Raw genomic sequence first — 25,114 nt, forward strand, 5'->3', positions numbered from 1 at the left:
CATAATTAATAATAGATTATAATACATATTATTAAAAGAAATATAAAAATATTAATTGAGTACACAAGCTTTAACACCCTAATAACCACAACACACAGCTAAATTAAACTATAAAATAATAAAACACAATTATATATAATTTTTTAAAGAAAAAGTATTACTATTAAAAATGAATAATTAAATAACAAAATGTTATTTAATACCCACCCTTTACCCCATTTATAAGTAAAAACAAACATGAAAAATAAACATGTACGCAAAATAAATATCAAATATTTAACATTCATTAACAGCTATATATTAATTATTTAAACAGAAATTACTTTCCACCCTTTACTCCTATAAACACCACAACACACACATAAATTAATTACACAATTACCATAATTAATTAACAATTAATTAATTAAAATTAATTAACAACTATTAATTCATCAATGAAAAATAATTTACTTACACCCTGTACACCTACAACAAGCATTTACAATGCAATGGTCTCGGCATTGTTAAAGTTAGAGCTATTGGCATTGCTCATGACATTATTTTTATTTGTGTTTTGATTTTTAAAACATAAATAAATGGCATTGTCATTTACAATGCCAATAGCTTAATCGTTTGCAAATGCGAGACCTATTGCATTTGCACCCACACAGAGCCACACACACAAAGCCACCCACACACACACATACAGAGCCACCCACACAGAGTCATTCACATAGAGCCACCTACACACACACAGAGACACAGACACACACAGAGCCACACACGACACACACACACACACACAGACAGACAGAGCCACAAACACACACAGACAGACAGCCACACACACACACACAGACAGATAGAGCCACACACACACACACAGACAGAGCCACACACACACACAGACAGACAAAGCCACACACACACACACACACGCACACACACACACACACACACAGACAGACAGAGCCCCCCCACACACACACAGACACCACAACTCGCCTCTTCCAGCACCTTTTTAGTTTTCCTTTCTTTCTAGGGGCCCCACCTTGCTGCCCCCATCAGTGCTCTTCTTGATCTCACATTGAGCATGTGGGACCAGGTGCCTGGGACTGGGACTCCGGATGCGCACCCCCCCTCCGATGATGACGATGCAGGATAGCCCCCTCTGGTAAGCAGAGGGACAGCTTCTCCGGGAGGTGGGCGAGTGACATGGCGCTCCCAGTGAAGGTGGCTGTGGACTTAGCAAAACCAGAGGGTGTGCAGGAGCAGCACGTTGGCAGCCAGGGTGCGCATCTACTTTGCCGCCCCCACTGCGGTTGACCAGAGTTGAAATACTTGCAGCCCACTGGGTGAGGTCTGCGGCTGCAGACTGACATGATGGGAGGAGAGGGCCCAAGTCACTCTCTATGGACTCAGTGGCGGGCCTGTGGGTGTGGAGTCGGAGCCCGGGACACGCATTGGTGCTGCTGCCTTTGTTGTGCGCTTAGGAAATCGGGCACCCAGGACTGGAGCTCGGGTCCATATCCCACCTGTTAATGATGAGGCAGGATAGCCACCCCCGGTAAGCAGGGAGACAGCTGCTCCTGGGGTGGGCAGACGACTCTACGGTCCTGGAGGAGTCGGCCGTGGGCGAGACGAACTCAGTCGTTGCCCAGGAGTGGCCTTGGGGCCTTGAAAGGTGGTGGAACTGTCCTTTATTTCTAGTGTTCGATGTGAGGATTCTCCGCAGCTGGCCAGGGGTACCAATTAATTATACTCAGAGGCAGGCCCCCCTAACGGGGAATTCTTGAAGGTGAAATGCACTTAGCAGACATGGTGGGAAAGACTGCCTGCCCACCTTTAAAATACCCACACCCAAGTATTGATGCATCAGCCACATTACTTACGGCTGAATGTAGGACCTGGTTCGGAGCTAGGGCCCGGTAACCCCCAACCGGCAGGAACTTAAGTAAGCGCCCCGGGAATCCCAGAGGCTCGTAAATACCCCCGCACGCCCATTTGCCTCCAGAGACCAATAGCACGTGGACCTGCGGTCTTGACCGAATCGGTGGAAGGCAAACTCCTCCCTGGGTGCTCTGCTAAGGGGGGAACATTCATACACCCCCAAGGGGAACAATGACAATAAGTGGTGTCTGAGTGGGACAATACCCCAGAACAATGAGACATAATACAGTGCTCACAACCCAATAACAATTGACTGCCCTTCTCTTCATCCCCCCTCTCTTCTCCTCGTTCCAAGTTCGGCAACAGCTTTTCTTTTCTCCTGCTCACACGGCTCCCATTCCCAGGCAAGCGGGGGGCGGCCGCAACCACCGGGCCCCGGAACACACAAACACACGTACAGCCACCACTCCGACGAAATTCTGGATCTCCTAAAACAAAACGACTACCCAATCTCGCGTTTGCCAGTAAATTCACTGTGTAAAACCTACCCGGATTGTTAGTTTGGAGGGAGGACAGCCGCAGGCCCGCAATTACGCAGATACACGCTCATCGAGGGAAGCTGTGGCGTGCAAACGATGGCGTCTCGCACACAGAGGTAGGCCGGGGCTTTTTGCGACGGAAGTGTTTATAAGCTTGTGTCTCTTACGGCGGACACGGAGGAGCTGAGGCTGCGTCAGAGGCTGATTGTGGCAAATCACAGAGATTAAACAAGCTAAATGGTGGCAGCAGCTGCAGATAAACGCCGTCCTTTTCAGACTGGGGGGCGTGGTTTTTAGGTTTGAGTGACTGAAGACGTCACAGAGAGAAAGAACTTAAAAAACACATCCCCGAGTCACAAAAAGACGGGGCTTAAGTGGAGTAACACCCCTCTCCTCCAGTGGCTGGCCAGCATTTACGAGGCCAGCCAATGGAGAAGAGGGGCGGGTTTAAGCCCCCATACTGTAAAACATAAAATCTCGGCTGCACGACACTGCTGCACAGTGTACGCTAGGCCGAGACCTAAAAACTACCACACACGAATATAATTATTACACAATTACCAAAATTAATTACAAATAAATTGACCAAAATGAATTACCAACCAATTATTAATTCATAAATTGAATACAAATTTCTTTCCACCATTTACACCTATAAACACCACAACACACACCTAAATTCATTACACAATTACCATAATTAATTACCAATTAATGAATTAAATTAATTAGCAACCGATTATTAATTAATTCATAATAAATTTATTTACACATTTAACACTATCACATCACAGTTAAACAAATAATAATAAATAAAAATTAATCAATAAATTAAATTAAATATATTTTCCCCACCCTATTCCCCTATAAACCCACAACCTGCTACGGAATTGAAAACGCAAAATTCAAATTTAAAAAAAAGTATACATTTAATATAACTAAATTACTTCCCCCTTAGTTATTACCCTATAAACCCACAACCCGCTACAGGACTAAGAGCGCACAATTCTAATAATAATGAATAACTACTAAAAACGTGATATATATATTAAAAATACAAACAAATCTTATTCAAAAAACAAACATCACATGCATATAAAATATATACTAAATGACAACAATAATAAAAAGTGATATTTTTAACAACTATATTTTTGCAAACGATATTTAGCACTTCGATATTTTTTTAACGATATTTCTTACCTTAAGTCGATATTCTTGACCACGATATTCTTGCTGTTGATATTCCTGACCCATGATATTAATAACTCAATATCTGTCCAACTCAATATTTTGTATTCGATAGTCTGTCTCTGCACCGTCCATTTTGGGTGCAGAGCTGAACTGGTCTGGTAAGCAGGAGTGTTATGGAGCTTTTGTGCAGAAGAAAAGGCCTTTGGAATGGAAAAATGTAAATGTTATTATTATTATTATTATTAATGAGTTTTGTATCGCGCGTGGTTACCCTTGGGCATCCCAGCGCTTATCCAGAGAGAGCAACCCTAGCAGAGACAACTCATTAGGCAGGGAACAGGTGAGTCTTTAAAAGTTTACGAAATCGTAAGATGTCAGTTTCAGAACGCAGGGCAAGCGGAAGGGAATTCCATAGAACTGCCACGTTGACGGAGAATCTCCTACCGCCAGTCCTGGCCTTTCTTACTCTCGCGACTTGCAGGAGATGTTGGTGGTCTGAGCGAAGGGCACGGGGGGCCTTGTAAGATTGAACCATACCCCGAAGAATGGGAGGCCCTTTTCCCTGCAGGATTTTGTGGGCCATGCAGAGTGCCTTGAACTTCACCCTCTCTCTGACTGGTAGCCAATGAAGCGCCTTCAGCGCCGGACGGGCTGATTGCCACCTGGGAAGGTCTGTCAAAAGCCTGGCAGCGGCATTTTGTACTTGCTGCAGTTTGTTCAAAGTTGATTCTGGCGCCCCCAGAAACAGCGCATTGCTGTAATCCAGCCGGGAGATGATGAGCCCCTGGATTAGTAGCCTCCTGGTGGCCATCGGGAGGAGGGGTAGGATCTTCCGGGCTGACCGGAGCATGCCAAAGCACACGCCTGCGGTCTTTTTGGCGTGTGACTTAAAGGAAAGGTCCTGCTCCAGCCACACCCCCAAGCTCTTAATCTCCTGTTTAGGGGTAGGTGGCACTCCCAGACAGCTAGGCCAGCTGTTTAGGGGCAGGGAAGGAGAAGAGTTCCCCAACATCATCAGTTCGGTTTTAGAACCATTGAGTTTAAGGTCTGAATTGCACATCCAGGTAAAGATCTTGGCCAGGCATGCATGCAGCTGATCGGGTTGGTTCGCCGGCTGGGGGAGCCCTACCACCAACTGGGTATCATCAGCGTAGCTGATGATCTTAATTCCCAGTGGAAGTACCACACTCTCCAGCGGGGCCATATAAATGTTGAACAGTGTAGGGCTCAACGATGAGCCCTGTGGCACACCACACTGGAGAGGGAATGATGTTGATTTCTCGTGGCCTTCCCAAACCTCGAACGTTCGCTCTTCTAAAAAGGACGCAAGCCATTTCAGAGCCATCCCGGAGACCCCCACCCCCGACAGTCGCTGGAGAAGCACCTGATGGTTTACGGTGTCAAATGCCGCACTGAGGTCCAGGAGGATCACTGCCACCGATCCCCCTGAATCGAAAATGCTCCTGGCATTCTCCACGACTGCCAGCAGGGCGGAGTCCGTCCCCTGACCGGGGTGGAAGCCCGTCTGCGAGTCACCCAGGAGGGAGTTGGATTCCAGAAAACCCGATAGGCGCCTATTCACGAGTTTTTCCGCCACCTTACTAAGGCCAGGAAGTAAGGAAATGGGCCTAAGGTTCGCAAGGTCGGCGGGGTATAGGCTGAGCTTCTTCAGGAGGGCCTTGACTACCACTCCTTTCCAACTGGGGGGCACCACACCTTGAGTGAGGGATAGGTTTATGAGATCCGTCACTGGGCCGCCGATGGTAGGGGCTACCTGCTTCAGATATTTCATCGGGGCCGGGTCTCTCGGAGACCCGCTCTTCACCGAAGCCAGAGCCCCAAGAACTTCGTCCGCAGTGACTGGTCCAAAGGAGACCAGCTCTGCTGTCCTCACCCAGGGCCAAGACCCTAGGTTACCAACCGAGGATGGCTCCTGGACTAACCGAGGGAGGGATGACAAGATGTTTTCTATCTTGAGTTTGAAAAAAGAGGCCAGTTCTAAACATTTCTCACGTGGGTTGTCATGAGAGACCGGAGGTTCGGGGGCCTTCAAGAGTTCTCTGATGACCTTAAATGCCTCTTTCGATGAGTTGGAGGAAAGACCTATCCTCTCCTCAAAGTACCTAGATTTCGCTGCCCGGATGGCGGATTTGTAAGCATTAAGGGCCACCCGATATTCTCTCCGGCTCACTTCGCCCCAATCCTTCCTCCAGATCCGCTCCCGCCTCTTGCAGCCCTTCCTCAGTGTTCTGAGCTCTGGTGTGTACCAGGGGGCTGATCCCACTCTCCTACCCCTAGTGAGTAGTCTTTTCTTGGGGAGGATAGTGTCCAGCGAGTTGGTCAGCCAGGTATTTATATTCTCATCAACTACTAACGGGTCAGTCCCGAGAACAGGACGGGACGCCTCCAAATGTACTGCCCAAGTAGCTACTGGGAGCCTGGACCAGGCTCTTTCCACCGTGAATACCCTAGGTGTAAATACCACTGGGGCATCATACTGCCACCGAACCGGAATCACGAAATGGTCTGTCCAGGGCAGAGGCAGCGCGGGCAGAACTTGAAGGCGGTCAGAGTTTGAGAAAATGGGATCGAGCAAATGTCCCTTTCCATGCGTTGCGCCGGAATTGACCAGATTGATCTCGAATGCTTTGAGATCACGCTGCAGATCGACTCCCAAGGGGTTGTGAGGGTCGTCGAAATGGATGTTAAAGTCACCCAATGCCACGAAATTGGCAATGGAAGAGGCAAGTAGCGCGACCGTTTCAAGAAAGGAATTAGGGAAGTTGCCCATAGTCCCCGGTGGACGGTAAACGAGAAGGCCTGCCAGGGACGCGGTGGGCAACAAGCGTAGAGAGAACTGACAACTCTCGCAGTCGCTCATCCCACCATCCTGAGCCTTGCAAGTTAATGTATCCCTGTAAATGATGGCGATTCCGTCTCCCCGCCCCGATTGTCTGTCTAGATGGAATATGAGAAAACCCGGTGGGAGTGCCCTGATCATATCCGGGCCGGAGCAAGAGGAGATCCAAGTCTCTGTGAGGAACAGCGCGTCCAGCTTATGGTCAAGAATAAGGGAGTTAATTTCAGTCGCATGACTAGGGAGGGACCGGCAGTTCAGCAAGGCCATTGATAACGCACAATTATCTCTGGCCGTTTCCTGACCTAAGTTGCAGGCCCCACAAGGCATAAACGGTTGTCTACTCTCATGAGCAAATCTACATGAGGCAGGATGTGAAGACCGCCAAAGCATAAGTTCCTCCTTCGTATACCTAATACACGCTGCGTGTGACTCCCGTGAATCGGCCAGGGGGACCAGCCCTGAGCCCGTCTGGGCCCGGACGGGCACAGACGGGCTGAACTCTGGCGTAACTCCGGCATCAGTCCGGCGTCCCCGCTGCGCGTTACCGCTGCGCGCCGGCATGGCTGCCTTAATGCTCGCCTGTAGGAATAGAGAGCGGACTATAGCGCGCAATCTGTGCCCCTCACCTAAGATGGCCGCCGACAAGACAATGGCCGAGGACCCGCCAAATGCAGTGAACTTTGCAATTTAAGATGCAGGTAAGGTGGCAGCAGTGGGGGTATGCGTGGCCAGGCTTTTTGAAACAAGGGGAAAGTGCCCAAAACAAAATGACAAATAAAAGACCAAAAACGGGAAGATTAAAATCACAGGCTGTAAATCGCCAGTGACAGCTGCAAATGAGAGCACTGCTGTAGGTGTAGCGCTGAGGCTGGAAAGAGCAAGCCGATCAATTTGCCTGCCTTTATACTCGCCTGTAGGAATAGAGAGCGGACTATAGCGCGCAATCTGTGCCCCTCACCTAAGATGGCCGCCGACAAGACAAGGGCCGAGGACCCGCCAAATGCGGTGAACTTTGCAATTTAAGATGCAGGTAAGGTGGCAGCAGTGGGGGTATGCGTGGCCAGGCTTTTTAAAACAAGGGGAAAGTGCCCAAAACAAAATGACAAATAAAAGACCAAAAACTGGAAGATTAAAATCACAGGCTGTAAATCGCCAGTGACAGCTGCAAATGAGAGCGCTGCTGTAGGTGTAGCGCTGAGGCTGGAAAGAGCAAGCCGATCGATTTGCCTGCCTTTATACTCGCCTGTAGGAATAGAGAGCAGACTATAGCGCGCAATCTGTGCCCCTCACCTAAGATGGCCGCCCACAAGACAAGGGCCGAGGACCCGCCAAATGCGGTGAACTTTGCAATTTAAGATGCAGGTAAGGTGGCAGCAGTGGGGGTATGCGTGGCCAGGCTTTTTAAAACAAGGGGAAAGTGCCCAAAACAAAATGACAAATAATAGACCAAAAACGGGAAGATTAAAATCACAGGCTGTAAATCGCCAGTGACAGCTGCAAATGAGAGCGCTGCTGTAGCTGTAGCCACTGCTGCATGCTGCCGAATGCCCTCAAAACTTTCTTCAGTGCTGGAGCCTACAGATAGTTGTTTCCTAACTCCCACAAAAGAGATCCAGTGTGAATATGTAATCAGTTGCTTGACAAGTGGTTCACATGTCTGTTGTCTGTGGATAGTGTGAACAGTACTCTGCTGCATAGCTTTGCTAACCAATTACAGCACATCATGATGGAGCGCTGGAAGAGCAACTCTGGCAAAATTGGTCCCGTGGGGGCCATTAGGATGCGCCCGCCACACTGGCGGGCGCATTCACCGCCCGCCGCAATGCTAAAAATGCACATTGTGCACTTCAATGCACAACGTGACAGCCACCGCGTGGTGCCTGCCACGTTGTACAGTGAAGTTGTACCCCCCATATGCACCCCTAACCCCCCCGGAGTCCCTGGAGGCCCGCAACGGGCACCCACAAGACATTCCTGCATGCCTTTGCATGGCGGCAACGCAGCCACGGAAAAGCATGTCCCCGCACACACCTTAATATGGATGGGGATGTCTAACAGACACCGCCACCATATGAAACCTTTTTCCGCCCGGTCAACTCCTTGACCGGGCGGAAACGCGGCAGACGGTCTTTCCATCTGCCGCGGTCCCTCCGCTAAAGAAATATGGCAGGGGGAAATGGGTGGCGGGCGGGAAGTTACCTCAACACCCATGGCAAATGGAGCATTTTTCAATGTTATACAATGTTATCCTCCTGCTTGCCAGTCAAATAGAAGTTCCAAGCTGGGGATGGTACTTTGCGGCTGATACAAATCCAGTTCACCCTCATTGCTCTTCACCATGATTGCAGTGGCTACACTGCTGAGTCATATGGGCTTGGGCTTAGCTTTAGGGTGGAATGGTACTGTTAATGCAGGAGTGTGGTCCCTGCGTTTTGCTGCCAAGGGCAGGGTGCAACAGGTACATGCTTCCTGAAAAAAGTGGAGTGTGGCACACCAGTGATAGCATTATCATTCTTCTTCTCCTCACTGACCCCTTTTGTGGCAGGAACACCCTTCTTTGAGGCCATCTTCAAGTTCTTTCTTAGCTCTGGCAATTACCACTTAGCTGCACAATCAGAAGCAGAGGAGTACTCAGGTGGTGTTACTGCTGGTCTTCTGTCTGGCAGTACTATGTGTGTAGGGGTGGCTCGTCTGATAAGGCAGAGGAGTGTTGCCCCACTGCACTTTGAGCACGAAAAATAAAATAATAATAATACCATAGTTATTATCATTTTATTTTTCACAGGTTCAGGGCTGGGTTAGGGTGGGCTGGAGGCACAGGAGGAGGAGTGGTTTGCACACTCCAAGTGTGCATGACTGCTTGGCAGGCTGTCATGGCTCGGCCAAATTGTCATGCGCACTTTGCATGTTCTCGACCAAGCAGCATTACACTGTTTGGTTGGGAAACATTCATAGGCCCCTCAGTCACCATCTGAGCGCCGATACACAGAGCTCAGACCAAGCACAACACTGCATTGCAGTGTTGTGATTGGCTTATGGGAGCCAATCACAACGCTGCATTGCAGGGTTGTGATTGGCTATGGGAAGCCTGGGTGCTTCCTGGTTCCAGGACAGAGATTTGAAGGAAAGACGTGGAAAAGGTGTTTTTTTTTTTAAGTTTGTCCCCCCTTGGCCTCTCCATCCTGATTCCCTGCCAGCCGCTACTGGGTTTACCCTACAGTGGACCTCCAATTCACCTCACCACTCTCTGCCGAGAAAGTGGGTGGGGTGCTCTCGGGGCGGGTAGGCATCATTTTCCAATACGCCATTGTTGCTCTGCTGGTCACTCTGACTGACTGATTCACTAACACAATCACACGATGCGTTTTAGATTCGAATGCTCTTCCTCACTACAGTTCTACAGTGCAAACGCAACAAGGTCACTAGAAAGAATCACATAGTTGGAAAAATGCCAAATTAAATGTGATTGCATGTTCCTTGAATCAGTGCTCCTTCCTGGAAAAACACCCAAAAATCGACAATGCCTGTCATGTAGATATTGCAGAGACAGTGAGGCCAGGTGCACGTTTCCCACGTTCCAGTTCCCTGGATGCTTAGCTCCTCCAGGGTGTACTGTGGGTGGACACAGCCTGCTCAATGGCGGCCGAACATTCCACTCAGGACCGTAAAACCGCATGGGCTTTGTTCCCTGGAAAGGAAGGCACATTACGCAGACAGGACAATGGAAAGGGCTGTTTTCTGTGACCTGTTCTCCATCACCACATGACCTGCTGATGATAGGGGGGACACAAACATCAGGCAGTGGGTATCTTCCAGGAGAGCAAAGGCTGATTGATGGCCTCTTGATGGCTTGTTATTTATCCCTGGCAGGGGGTAGAATGTCTCCAAGCGTGTTATTATAAACTTGTTCAGTCAGCCATCTGACCAGCCCGAAGGAAGTCCTGCCAGCTAATCAGGCCTGGCAAGCTCGGTGGGCTTTCTACTCTGTCCCCATTTCTCATCTGGGTGCTAATTGACAAAGCAGGATGCAGGGCTGAAAATAAACCTCTTATCCTGGTGGGAATCTCATCTAACCATTGCAATGGGTTACTAATAGATCCAGAGAGGAGTTTGTGGTTTTACGGATATTTAAGGAGTTTCTATAGGATACTGGTTTCTAATGGTATACATTGGTTCATTTGCTAGCTTTAATTTACCGTAGAAGCTTTCAGTTTTCCACTGGATATATTATCTGTTTTACCAGATGCTTGAAATGGAAAAATAGAAAGTTCAGGTACTTCGTAGCAGAGTGCCTGCTTGTTTCTGAGAAGTGCCGGCACTCTCCAATTAAAAGTATACCGTTTCTCTTGAGAAGTGTCGGTACTCTCCCTCTCAAAATAAAAAAAAGTGCTGGTACTCCGTACCGAACAGTACCGGCACATTTAAAGCACTGCGTTTTACACAAATTGCATGTCTGGTCGGTATTAGAAGCGATGAGAGTGCTTTTGCAGTAGCGTTCTTAATACTCAGTTTTGCAGGATGTGCAACACCAAGGGCTATTGTTGAGTGCACGCTCTGCGCGCTGCAGTGTTACAGAACAGGCTCCATATGTGAGCTCCTCCTCTCTACGTCCTCTGTGTAACTCGGGTCATGCAAGTACAAAGGCAGCGCTTATGCAATACTCATAGGGCATTTTTATTTACAATGAAGCACGCCACCACTGGGCTAACCACCACAATGCCTGTGCAGGGGAAGGGTCTTGTGGAAGTCCTGCTGAATGTCTGTCAATCAAGAGCTGGGAGAGGGAAAGATTGTTCCAGGAAGCGCAGGAACCAGAACATGATCGTACAAATAGTGGCCATAAGGGAGGTGGTCCATGTCTCCATTCGGATGCTGGCAGGGTATGCATAGGTGCATAGTTTGTCATTGCTACTCTGGTTGTGCTATCAAACTTTGCACCCTTATCCCAGCCTGAGGGGGATAAAGGCGCACAACAAGGTGGACCTCACCCTGCTTCCTTTAAGATTCCAATAACCTGCAACATACCTTCATAGCATGATCGGTAACCCTGCCCCTTGTCGGCTAACTGCACTCTCCACTGCAGGGCGGTTGCTTGAGGTGGTTTGGTCTTTTGGGAATGGTACTTATGGGACACACTATAATCCAGCCCTCACAGTCTGATATGCAAAATTGCATTTGTGGTAACTGAATTCACAAGAAACTAGGATGACCAACTGGCAATGGTGCAAATTCAGGACAGTAAGTGTAAAAATTCAGGACAAAGGGTCAATAATCAGGACAGAAGGTCAAAATTCAGGACAAAACTTCTGGACAAAAGGTAAGTTTTACAGACACATCAGAGGAGGTTGCGTGATAGTTCATAAGTAAGTAAATAGACAACCACTTAAGTACAAGTCAAAATAAGTTTATATTAGGTTGAGACAATAGTGAACTTCATGGTTTTTTGGTATGCGCACAGCTTTGAGCAACTGCGCAGGTCTTTTTTTGGTATTTCATATGATATTAATCTAGTTATATGGTACTGGGTTTTGTTTACAATTCATGGTCCTGATCAGGCATGTTTGGTGAGAAAAGTGGCTGGGAAGATCTGCTTGGATAGACTTTGTTACTAGCATTTCAAATCTGGTGCTGGGATCAACGGGGGCACAATAGGTGCCCTCTAGGTCACCATTCGGCAGCCTTGCAACCACAGGGGTCCGGCTGGTGACCCCAAACACAGTTTCCCAATGCCTTTCTGTGTCGGAAATGCCAGCACAGAAAAACAGCTTGAAACTGCCATCATAATCACTCGGCCAGAAAGAGCCGGCCGAGGGATTGCTGAAGTCCTTCTGAATGACGGACTGGCTCTCTGAGCCCATCGTCAGCCATTTGGAATTCCTGTTTGGAATAATTTCTGACTGACTCCCTCAAAATAGGTCAATCGAAAATTATTTCAAACAGGAAATTACGATGCGGTAAGAATGACTCCAACCGATGGTCAGACCCATTTCTTACATCACAGCTTTCCAAACTTCTCATTTTGGTGACACACCTTTTTGTGAAAAAAGTTTTCAGGGACACGGTAACGCGAGGAAGCGCCGCGAGCGAGCGCGAACCGCCTATGGTGGGTTCAGGCCCCACACCCCACACACACATACCCCACCCCACACACACCCCACACACAACCCCACCCCACACACACACCCCACACACAACCCCACACACACCACCCCACAGACACACCACCCCACACAACCCCCCCACACACACAACCCCACACACACACCCTCACCCCCACCCCACACACCCCACACACACCCCACACAACCCCCCACACCCCACCCACACACAACCCCACTCACAACCCCCCACATACCACCCCACAGACACACCACCCCACACACCCCACACAACCCCCCCACATACACCCCACACCCCCCACCCACACACACCCCACACCCAACCCCACACATACCACCCCCCAGACACACCACCCCACAGACACACCCCACACACACACCCCACACACACCCCACACACACATCTACACCCCCCACACCCCACCCACACACACCCCACACAACCCACCCCACACACCCCCCACACACACCCCACACACAAACCCCCCCACACACACAACACCACCCACACACACACACCCCACACAACCCCCCACACCCCACCCACACACACCCCACACACAACCCCACACATAACACCCTACAGACACACCACCCCACACACACACACCCCACACAACCCCCCCACACACCCCACACACACCCCTACACCCCCCACACCCCACCCACACACACCCCACACAACCCACCCCACACACCCCACACACACACACAACCCCCCCCACACACACACAAGTCCCCCCCACACACACACCCCACACAATCCCCCACACCCCACCCACACACACCCCACACACAACCCCACAAATACCACCCCACAGACACACCACCCCACACACACACCCCACACAACCCCCCACACACACCCCACACACACCCCTACACCCCCCACACCCCACCCACACCCACCCCACACAACCCACCCCACACACACACCCCACACACACAACCCCCCCACACACACAACCCCCCCCCACACACACACACACACACACACACAAAAATGCAAGTGTCCGTCTGTAACACAACTGTTGCTCATGTAAAGCGCTCTGATACCTTTGGCTCTAGTTTGCTCAACAAAAAAAGTTTGGCAAAAGCTGCATGGTAAAGCGTAAAGGATGTTTTCTACCATTATTTATTAACGTAATTGCTTTCTTAGAATTACTCCTTGAGGACCCCCCTTTCTCCCTCCCCCAATCATACTTCTGCAGATGTCATCTAAAGCGCAGCCTCTTTTAGGCAATCTTTTATTCCCTGCAGTCCATCAGGGTTAAAACATCTGAAATAGCAAGCAAGGATGAAACCACAGCATGAAAATCCATGGTTTCATCCTGCCTTCCACACTTGCTCGAACTGTGTGATCTTTAGCAAATCCTTTCATCTTATTCTCTGTCCAACAACACCTTTCCCTACACAGGCTAGGAAGTGCTTAGAAACACGAATTGGACACCCAATGCTGACCCGGATGTAGCTTTTCTGCCTAACCTCTGGCTTTACCTGCAGGAGTGACACCTCCGCTTTCATTGGCTTGATAATATTAATGGAGAGTGTTGAGCCAGGTTAACAACACGTTCTGATACACATGGTGACGGACCGAGTTCAGCAGCCACGCTAACGCTGGACCGTTGGACCATCCTGCAGGAGATGCATCATGTGGTGCGTGGATTATTGCTCATAGGTGACTGACTAAGAGAAAGTAGATTAGTGCCTGTAAAAGCCATCTTCTGCATGCGTGGGTGAACCCACGCTGCTTCCACACAGGCTCGGTCAGTTTATGCATGTCCCCCCACCCTGCCCAAATATGACATGCTATGGGGGTACTGTACATGCCACTCACTGGCCATGATTGAAAAACCCTGGCTGCCCTTTCAGGAGGGGTGAGGCGGGCAGCGGCACTGTACGAGCAATGAGTGACCCCAGAGTGTCCTTACAGGAGGACGGGTGGGGGGGGGGATTAGCAGTGAACGTGTCATGAGTGACCCCAAGGCTGCCCTTATAGGAGGGATGAGACGGGACCCTGTATGTGTTCAGTGGTCATGAGTGCCCGGAGGGTTGCCTTATACGGGAGATGAGGTGGGCATCAAAGGGTTTCAGCCCCCACCCCCATTGGCATCAGAGGGCTTCAGCCCCCACTCATCCCCCCCCCTCATGTGTGGCAGCCCGGGACGGTTCACAGCCGCACCCGAGCACTTCACAGGTCGTTAAAGACCTTGCGCATGTTAATAGGGCTTTGTTGTCGTTTCACCTCTTTCTAAGAGCCCCTGCAGCTCGACTCTGCCGATTCCTGGCAGAAGTCATCTTATCGCGCGACACACCTACGGCTGGGGCGCGACACAGTAATGTTTCGCGCCACACAGTTTGGAAAGCTGTGTCTTACACCATCGTATTCGGGCCCTTAGTTTCTCACAAACCAAGGCACATTATTTGCAAGCACTCTTGGCTTGCCATGGTGTAGGGATATGCCTGGAGATACATGGGTGGCCATTTTGAAATTCGTTTTCTCTTTAAAAAAAGCCATTCTAAGATGGCCATAAATGGACTCATGTGAGCATGAACCATGATGCACCAGCAGTTATTTTTGCATTTTTATTTTACCTTTCCAACACAGTAAATGCCCATTTTAGAACAATAAATATAAAGTAAAAATTAAAGTGAGGGATAGCATTGAAAGAAAAAACAGCAAGCGTCCCGGTAGCATTTTACAGATGCGGTTTCCTCCTCAAACAAAAAAAAAAGTAAAAAAGTGTGAAAACAGAGAGAAGGGACTGTGTGACAATAAATGTAGAGGGTAATTGCTTTCCTTTGGGAATATCTGTAAGTTTGTATTTAAAATAATTTGCCCTGAGGAATGCCCACCTCAAAAGCGTAGAAACCTACCAACATAAAAGTAGTCATGTAGGAACCACTAAAACTCTAGAGAGAATAATACAAGCAAGGACATCCCCTCCCTTCGATTGTGTAATAGAATGTCATAAGTGAGGTGCACTGGGACCCTTGCACCCCTGAGAACCAGTGTCACTACACCTGCTGCACTAGCTATAGCGGCATCCCTGAATGAGCAACACATTTGACATTCACCCACATTGATAGATTTACGAAGTGGAGTTGCAGATATCTCAAATAGTTATTCTAAAAATAGAACAACAGGAAATAAGATATGTGCAATCAATAAAGTAAATATACCAGAAAAAGTTAGTGGACTTCAAACAAAAAAATAACTTGACTCTGTCTCAAAATTAAAAGAACTCCTAAATGAAAAGAAGGGATTAGTAGTGATATAATCTATCATGAAGATGACCTGAAACTTGTTGTTGTGAGTGATAGCTCTTTCCCCTTTGAGAGCAGGGATGAAGGTGAGTCTCAGAATGGGCCATTGAATAATGCAATTCTGCTGCTGCAGACAAAATGAGGTGAAACATTAGTACAGCCCTTATGTGTGTTAAAATGACGAAATAGCGAAACAATACTGCTCCAGTACGTGATGTATTACGCTGCAAAAGTTTCCTTCTTTACGGTTTCATTACGCATAATTTGGTTATTCGTCCTGCATAATTTGGTCTTCCATTGATGCATAATTCCAGAGATCATGGTCAAAGGGGAATAGCTAGCGTGGGTAGGGACAAACACAAGGGCACATTTCATAGGTGGTCATAGGCTCCCCTTGTATGCCAATGTTTTCAGAACATGACATAGGCAAGTGCACAGAGAAATCATCTTTCTTCGGTCATGACAGCTCCCTGAAGTGGCCTGCCAGGAAGCACACTGGACCCACAGTTCCTGCCCCTGCTGACCTCTGACGTAAAAGGGCAGCAGGAAATGAGAGAGGGATGTTTGCTAAAAGAGTGTAGCTTGCATTTGGACTCCAGATGCCGCAGTCAATGAGTAACAGGGTCTTCTTTTGCTGCTTCAGTGCCGTGGGTGTATTTTTGTGCCGCTACCGCCTGAGGGTGGTCTCACCTGCCCACGTCTAGTTAGCAGAGGGGAGATCCCATTCCAGGTATATCGGAATGTCACATTGTTTCAGAAGGTCAGTTTTAAGTTTCCCTGAAGTCCAGTTTAGCGTGAACTCAACTCACCTCACAATATCTCCACAGACACCATTCATGGACTGTGTACATCCTGCACCAAATAATTGCAGAAAAAAATTCTAACTTCACCTTCTTGACCGCCAAACAGTACAAATACAGTTGAAATATCTGCTATAATGGCGAAACTATAAAATAAAAACGTCCTCGTTCAGCTAAAAAATAAATTATAAAACTTTTGAGGTAAACACTTTAAAAAATGCTTACAGTTGACAACACACAAAAAAACAATGTACGTGCCTTAAAGTGTTATCACATTTTATTAATCATCTGCTGGGTAATTTTGCACCTGCTCGACGCCCACTAACATTAAACGTGCACTTGTTTTGTTGTTCAAGGTTGTACACTGCACATTTTAACCAAACCATTCTAATAAGTTTAACCTCGACGTCGAAGTAAGGATTTTAGAAAGCAGTACAGCCAGCAGTGCTGGTGATGCCTTTATCTGCTTTGTCAGACTTCTAGCATTCTTCTCCGGAGAAGACTGTCGCCTGCCCATTAATGCCAATCTGTAAGTTTTGTTTTCTCAAGTGTTCTCACTTCCATTCACCTGCACTGAGAAACAGTGTATAAAGGTAGCGCTAAAATGTATGGGGTTTAGCTCCATGCTACATGCTCCAGCAGCCTCGCTTACTTTGAATGCTGCTGGTATTTTTGAAATAAGAGCATTTTAGGACTCTATACGCTATCCCCAGCATTTGCATTTTCGTTTACACTGCCTTGAAGTGTGCTGTTAGCTCAGTCATTTTAGTGGTCACAAATGCAACTGGAACCCTTTTCATTCAATATACGTTCACTTGACACTAGCTGGTGACATTAAACTTCTATTTTGGATGAGCTATGTGTAATCTGAATAGTATAAGTCTGTTTATTTTGTTCAACTTACTCAGATTCCCATGACATATGCAGGCATGTTAACTAAAACCAGAAATGACAGAAAAAAAAGGAATATAATAGAAAGGTTTGTGTAAAGATAAAGATATACAAGCGAAGGCCCTACCAATATTTGGTTGCTATTGACCCCTCTACGTTATTGACAAAATGACCTGCATTTGAATTCCAAGTATTTTCTGTTGCGTGTTAGTGGTTCCTACACACTGCTTTGATGGTTATAGGATTCTACCATATTACCTTGGCCATACCTCAAATTATTGTACATACAAGCTTACAGAACTCTCCAAAAGAACAGCATCCCTCCATGTTTGGTCGCAAACATTTTTGAGGATGCTTGAAATTGAAACAGACAAAAAGTATGTATATTATGCGTATGCATATACTTTTTATTCCAGAAGCATCTAGACCCAGTCATAGTTGTGTGTGATTATCTTAACATTAAGTCAGATCTGTCATTTTTGATCTGTGGGTACACTTTTGCACTTCTCCCCTTTTAATTTAAACTCCATTATAAAACTAAAGATATGAACTCAAATTGCATTCAAGCACGCACATATTAGCTTTCTTGTTTCTGTGTCTTACTACGACCTGTAGGCAACAATATCATTAGTCTATTTTACTCCTTACTGACAAGTGAGCAAACTTTCTTCCTACATGAGATCAGCCTGAAACTGATCATGCAAAATCACATAATGCAATGAGTTTAATTTCATCCTTTCAGTGGTTCTTGCCGCATTACGATTGATAGCAAGACCGTAACAAGAAGTCAAAACTAAAGCAATGTACCCTGTGGGGCATATTCACAAGGAGCTATCTCCAAATTAACAGCACTTTATCGCAGCCAAAGTCGTGATAAATTTACCCCCCATTCAAAAGCTGGTGCTAACAGCCCACAGCACCAGTTTTCCCGCGATAGCAAACGCAAAAAACATCGCCACAGAGGACCCCGCAACTATCGCTAAGGAGATGCAGAGTAGGCATTCCCGTGCCAAAAGCAGCGACAACACGACACCTCAACATTCACAACGACCAGCCAGATCGGCACTAAGAACACAAAACACGCGATAGGGGGCGTTAGCACAAGGAAATTAACAGCTGCTCTGACCTGGTGTAAAGTCAGACCACAGTCTGCACCACAAAAGGGAGCACAGCCCAGAGCCACAAATGAAGAACAACAGATGCCCCCTGAGCAACTGAACATGCAGTGCGGACACCCAAGAGGGCCACAACACCCACCAACACCACACCCAGGCCCGCAATACCCCCCCCCCCTGGTCCCACCCCCAACCACGGACTAAGAAGCTGCACATCAACACCACGAATCCCAAAACAAATATTTTGCCTGATGTTGCACAAGCAGGACAATCAACATACATGCATGGCCAGAAAATGGAGAATCAGTCATACAACAATGCAATCACCAACACAAAACATCATACAAACAAAAGCCTAAACAACCATTCGGATGAGTCCTAGCGGGTCCTCACTGGACAATCCATAGAACACAGCCTGGAAGACTAAGAAGGTGTGCCATGCGCCCAACAAAGGAAAGAGAGGGAGAGAGACGGAGTGAGGTTGCACAAGCAGCGCAAAGCCTTGCATGGCACCTGGCACCACATGCCAACATGTGTGTGTGTACCGAAATCCGTACACCATGAGCCCAAGGCTGTGTCCTAATCTCAGCGCCAAAGCCACATCACATTTCGAAAACACAAGCAGTAGTCAGACAAACATCAGGGATGAAAGCTCCATTGTTCCAATGCAGAAGGCTGGAGGACACCTGCACCTCTGAAATTGGTCCAGAACGCGCCTGGAACACCCTGAGAGAGATGCCATGGCAGATGGGGACGACTCCCACACCAGGCATTGCGCAAATGAACTGTCCGACTCATCGACAACCCACACACAGAAGCCCCTGTCTGAGGTACCCCCGCATGGGATGCCCTTGACACTCACGGAAACAGGAACCCATTGAGCCCAATGTTGCACACACATTCTAATCATTGCCCAGAGCTGTGGCATATCCTCCACACAACTGTAAGATAGAAGAGTTTCTGTTCCACGGGACGCACCAAGGCAATGGCAGGCCATACCGGGCACATGCACAACCCCCGTCACATGGGACACTACCGTGCAAATATGCTGCATTTACTGGGCGCAGTGCCACTGGCAGTGCTGCAGATCAGTTACTGGCTCAGCTTTCGCATTGTCTACGTCACCTGCGTCCAGCCCTGGTTCCACTGCCGAACATGCACATTCGAGTGTCCCATGGATGTCTGCCTATCCAACAAAACTGTAGATGAATTGGACTATGACTTGTGTCTGTGCCCCCTGTTGGAACACGAACAGGAGTGTAACCGAGACAGCAGTGCATGGGATGGCTTGACATACTGCGTATGTATTAGAAGTTGTGCATGGGAGATTGCACAATTCCTCATGTACAGTGAGCACATTGAGGCGCTCCCCTATTGGGCTGTGTTGCGGATTGGTGAAACAGCGTGGGCTGAGCAGATGTTCCCAGACCAGTGAATGGATTGACTTACCCTGGTGTTCCTTGAACACGACAACAATGTACTATTGGAACACATTGCACATGAAGCTGCGCGGGCATTCATGGATGAGTAACTACGTTCCTGCAGCCACATCCGATTGTGACCCACATTACAGGTCCCAACAACTTGTTGCATCGTGGGATTGCTCGCATATCCCACCACAACAGTGGACATGTCTGCCATCTGCAGGACTCTAGATGCATGTGAATGGAACAACGCGTGTGTACACACACCCGTGCAAGGTGATGCAGGTGCATAGTCGGAGCAACACAGCGTCGTGTGGCAACGTTGCCAATTCGGACACACTGCTGGGGGAGAGCACACACATGGCAACTAGCTCGACATGTGAACCTTTCAGACCCTTTCACCTGATCACTGTCAGCAGAGCAGACAATCAGTGCACTCCGGTGGCAAAGCACTATGCAGATCCTGTCGGCAGTGAGTCGTGCCCCCTCACTCGGGGCAATGGGCAGACGCCAAACAACACATGACTCATCCAGCAAGGCAAGGTGGGCTGAAAGCGATGCCATCCATGATGATTGTTGTCCATGTTTGTACCAACATTTACTGAGCCTCGACATGTATCCATGCTGCATGTAGTCTATGCCACCCCACTGGTGTCTAACTGTGAGGTGTGTTGATTTTATTATCCACTCGTGTGCCACAATGATCATCGTCCCTACACAGGGAGGAACTGACTGACGCATGTGCAATGGTGGTGTGTCCCTTCTGCAAGCTCAACCTCTGTGAGCCAGACATTGTTTTGGGATAGGTGCAGACCGACATGTGCACTTACGTGATTTCAGCAATGTGAGTATCGTGTCCAACCTCTGACCATGTGGAGCAATGTCATACATCATTACAGAATGTGTCCACACAGATGTGTGTAAGTAGGTATGCGTTGTGAAGTTCTGTTGACACATGTGATGTAGGACACCACTCCTGGCCTGCTACCAATTTGGTCACACCTATACACAGCCCTATTCAACACATGGACGTGTGCCTACTTGAGGGGTCATGAGATTGTTGTTGATGTTCAATTGGGACACAGCTAGTACTGACTTTCCCAGTCATCCAATTTGCCATGTGTCTCAGGGATACATATGCGCATAGATAACAGTTACCAGGGTGTACCTACAGGTGCAATCATTGTCCTTACATCCAGCCATGCTTCCATACGTATGTGAACATAGTAATGGCACATCTGTGTGATTTAGAATGTTTTATTCACATTCAGGAGATTGACGGGGTTGGAGCTGTACATAGCTAAACAAGCCAACACCACACGGAAGCCCAGTGGTGGGCCAACCAGAGTCCTTTGGGGATTGAGAAGTGATTAGGAAGTGGGAGAGTGCAGTCCACAGCTAGACTAATGTGTGATTGGCCAGCAGTGATGAAATGGGAGTCAGTGTCGGGGTCCGGATAAATGTGTTCCGGGGGTCAGTAGGAGGTATTTCCCATGCTATGATGCATAGGTCATCACCAGGCGGGGACAGGGCATCTGGTGGTGATGGAAGCTACTGCCTCCTTCCTCACACAGTAATTCCCATCCACTTCTTACTCCCCTGATAGGGGTTCTGTGTCCGTGTATGTGGCGGGGTGAAGGCTGCATCACTGTGTGCCACTGTCATAACAGATTGCGAAGGTGATGGGGCAGCAGTGGCAAGATGAAGTACTACAGGGCATTGAAGTTCCCAGATACTACTCGCTGGTGTCCAGCCGTGGCATACATACTTCCAGCCTGCATCTGCTCCATGGTCTCCATTGACCTCTGCATCTGTGCTAACTCTGTGCTGTAATCGCTGGTGCTGGTGCCTGTCTGACCACACAGTTCTTGTATTTGATTCTTGGCCCCAGCGAGGTCTGCCAAGGTCTGTGGCGGAGCATGGGGCGTACAGGGGTTCTCCGATAGGGACTGCACCTGATCCCTGATGTGACTCAGACACCCACGTATAGCATCAAGTGTGGCTGCCACGAGTTCGAAACCCACCCGCAGCTGTTCAGCCAACTCCACCTGGCAACCCCACACACTTTGTAGGAAATCCATGTATTGATCGGGGGTGCTGGGAGACAGCCATGGTGGTTTGTGTTTCCTGCTGTGTGGTCGGCGCAGGTGGTGGGCTCACCTCGGGCAGCTGGCCTGCCCTGCACCTGGGGATGGTGGGCGGAGTCTGTCCATTATCCGTTGGAGGGTGTCTTAACATATGTGCAGGATGTCCTCTTCTTCATCAATGATGTGAAGTGTGGTGTGCCCTGCAGGAGGTGTTGTTTTTCCCTCTGCAATGTGAAAAGGGAGATGCAGGTCAACAGATTTACACATGTATGTGGAAGATTTGCAGAAGTTAACATTCAGACTGCTTGCCAATGTACATTGTCACTGTTTGGTGGAGCTGGCTATTTGATGTCAGTCAGTGTGTGTTACAACTACATGACGGATGTGTGTTAGTACCCGTGCATTATCATCACACAGTGACAGGCAATGACAGAAATGAGTGGACAGTTACTCTGCACGTGCAGGAACTGTTGTGAGCCATGTCCTATGGTGTTGGTGTTGCACTTTGTACCTCATTGCTGTCATTGCTGGTGTTCTGTGATTGCTATGTGTGTGCTGCATTGTGGGTGAGTTGCCCCCGTGGCTCTGAGTCTCTATAGCCTTATCCCTTTGAGGCAGAGTGCCTTTGAAGTGTGTGCTTTTCGGGGCCTTATTTGTTTTTGACTTGGGTCATTTGTGCTTTCGGACATATTTTGTGGCCTTGTGCATTGTTCGTCTGCTGCTTGTATCGTATGGCATGGGTTATGTGTGCATGTGGACATGTCAAAGTGTGACCTGCTCCTTTACGGCTGTGATTCGCACTGGGCTACCTCCATCTCGATTCATAGGCCATCTCATGTTTTTGGGCTGCTGCCATGCTATCGGGCATGCAGTGCTACTTGCATAGTCAGTGTGGGTCACAGAGCCGCTGCTTTGCTGGATTCAGCACATTTGCATGGGTCGGTTGTGATATTGGTGATATGGAGGGGACCCCTTTGTGCACATTGTGGACGGAGTCCTGCTTGGTGTTTCTATGTGTGCTGCAGTGTGCCAAGGCTATCAATGACATGTTCCATGATCATTGTGGGTGTGCAGTGTGCTACACATAATTGTGCATGTGTGCCATTGTGCCCATCTCCTCCGTCCCCCGTCCCTGGTCGTTACTCACCCTGTTGCTGTTGGGTCCGGTCGTATCGTGCTGTGTCCAGGCCCCCAATTCCTGCCACCATCTTCACATTCTGACTGTGGCCACCATTTTCTTCAGCTCATCAATCTCCTGCTGTGTCGCAGAACTCCCACCTCCAGTCGCCCTTGCTGCCTTCCAGTTGGCGGAGAGCTTCTCCTTGGTTTGGCTGTGCACTTCATGCCAGCGTCTCTTGACCTCCTCCAGTGATCTCCTTGACACTCCGACTGCATTGACGGTTGGTGACAATGGCCTGCCATATTTCCTTTTGGGTTGCTAGTGCCTCAGTGGAGGTGCCAAACAGTTGTTGATGGTGTTCTATCCCCTCCATGAAGATGATCCGGTCTTCCTGCGGACTGAACCCCGTCTTCCTCTTCCTCTTGTCCTTGCCCTTCTCCGAACACTGGGTTCCTGGCAGTACCTCCGTGGGGCTTGTGGGGTTCGGCTTGTCCTTTGCACTCGGTCCGGGTGCATTCATTTTGCAGCGCAGTTTGAATTGCTTTTTCTTTTCTAATATAGTGCTGTTTCCCGCCAGACGCGTGGGGTTTGCAGGCCTTTGGCTGTTTTTCTCTGATTTTTTTACCACGATTGGCCTCATCACATGTTTTTTGCATTCCCGTTTCCCATTTTTGCGGCTTGGTGTTGATTTTCACGCTGACATTTGACACGTTATCTGGTGACTATCGCATGCTTCCGCCTTGTTGTGAATTCCACGTTGCCATGAGGTTATTTTCCCACGATGGGCTGCGATGTCGAAAGTTGAGTTGCGCTACTCTAGCGGTAGTTATCACACGTTCTTGTCAATATACCCCTCTGTTTAGAAGGAAAAGTGTTATATAGAGGGAAATTATAGGATTGTATTATATGAGATTAGAATACATGATAACTCAATGAGAAGCAGGGAAGAAGTACTGAGGAGTGAAGTTAGAGCCACAATAAAACAAAAATGAGACAGAATGTTTAGGGTGCTTCCACCGGACAAAGAAAACATGTTGACAGGGAAGTTGGTACTGAAGCAAAAGATGGCCATATATAAGAGATTCGTACAAGTTCAATCTCGAGCAATTACATTCAACTGTTGCTGTATTAAAACTTTCCTATACTCTATGGTATTTCTTTAAGTCAACTCTCGCATTAGAAGGAGTAAATCCTAATATCTAAGCCTCATTAAAATTGCTCCTTCATTCTCACAAGGAAGGAGCAAAGAAAAGAAAGATGGCCGACTGTTAGGAGCTCAAGGAAGAGCTCCAAGCGCTGGGGATCGCCTTCGGGTCTTTATCCCCGTTTAGCGGCAGCCCCCACCTCGAACGGATCATTCACGAATTCTTGGAGTAACTGGAGTAACTGCATTAGTCTTTACATCGCCCCGCATCACCTACCACCCTTGGATTTTCGCCTGTGCTCGGAGCTAGCTCTCTCTGCAAGTGAACCTCCCCCACAGCTCTTTGCACAAGCCGGAGACGCCACCGATCGCCGCCAGCACTGCGAAAGGGACGGCGTGCCCAAGGACTGTGCCCGAGTGAAGAGGAGTTCCTGGAGTAACTTTCGCCCGCATTTAAGCTGGGTATGTGCTGCAGCCACAGACCGGCGCCAGCATTGTGAACGGGACGTCGTGCCCATGGACTGTGCCTGAGTGAAGAGGACAAGGTTTGGCACACAGGACTTTTCACCTCTCGCTTCTTCGCCCTCCCCCAGTGGTCCAGGCACGTTGCGGGACCGGAGAGTGAGCTGCTGCCGCTGATCGACGCAGCGTGCTGGGCGGAACTGAGGTGCTCCGGGCTTGG

Source organism: Lissotriton helveticus, chromosome 2_1 (assembly GCF_964261635.1).
Source record: "Lissotriton helveticus chromosome 2_1, aLisHel1.1, whole genome shotgun sequence".
In the NCBI taxonomy this organism is placed as follows: domain Eukaryota; kingdom Metazoa; phylum Chordata; class Amphibia; order Caudata; family Salamandridae; genus Lissotriton; species Lissotriton helveticus.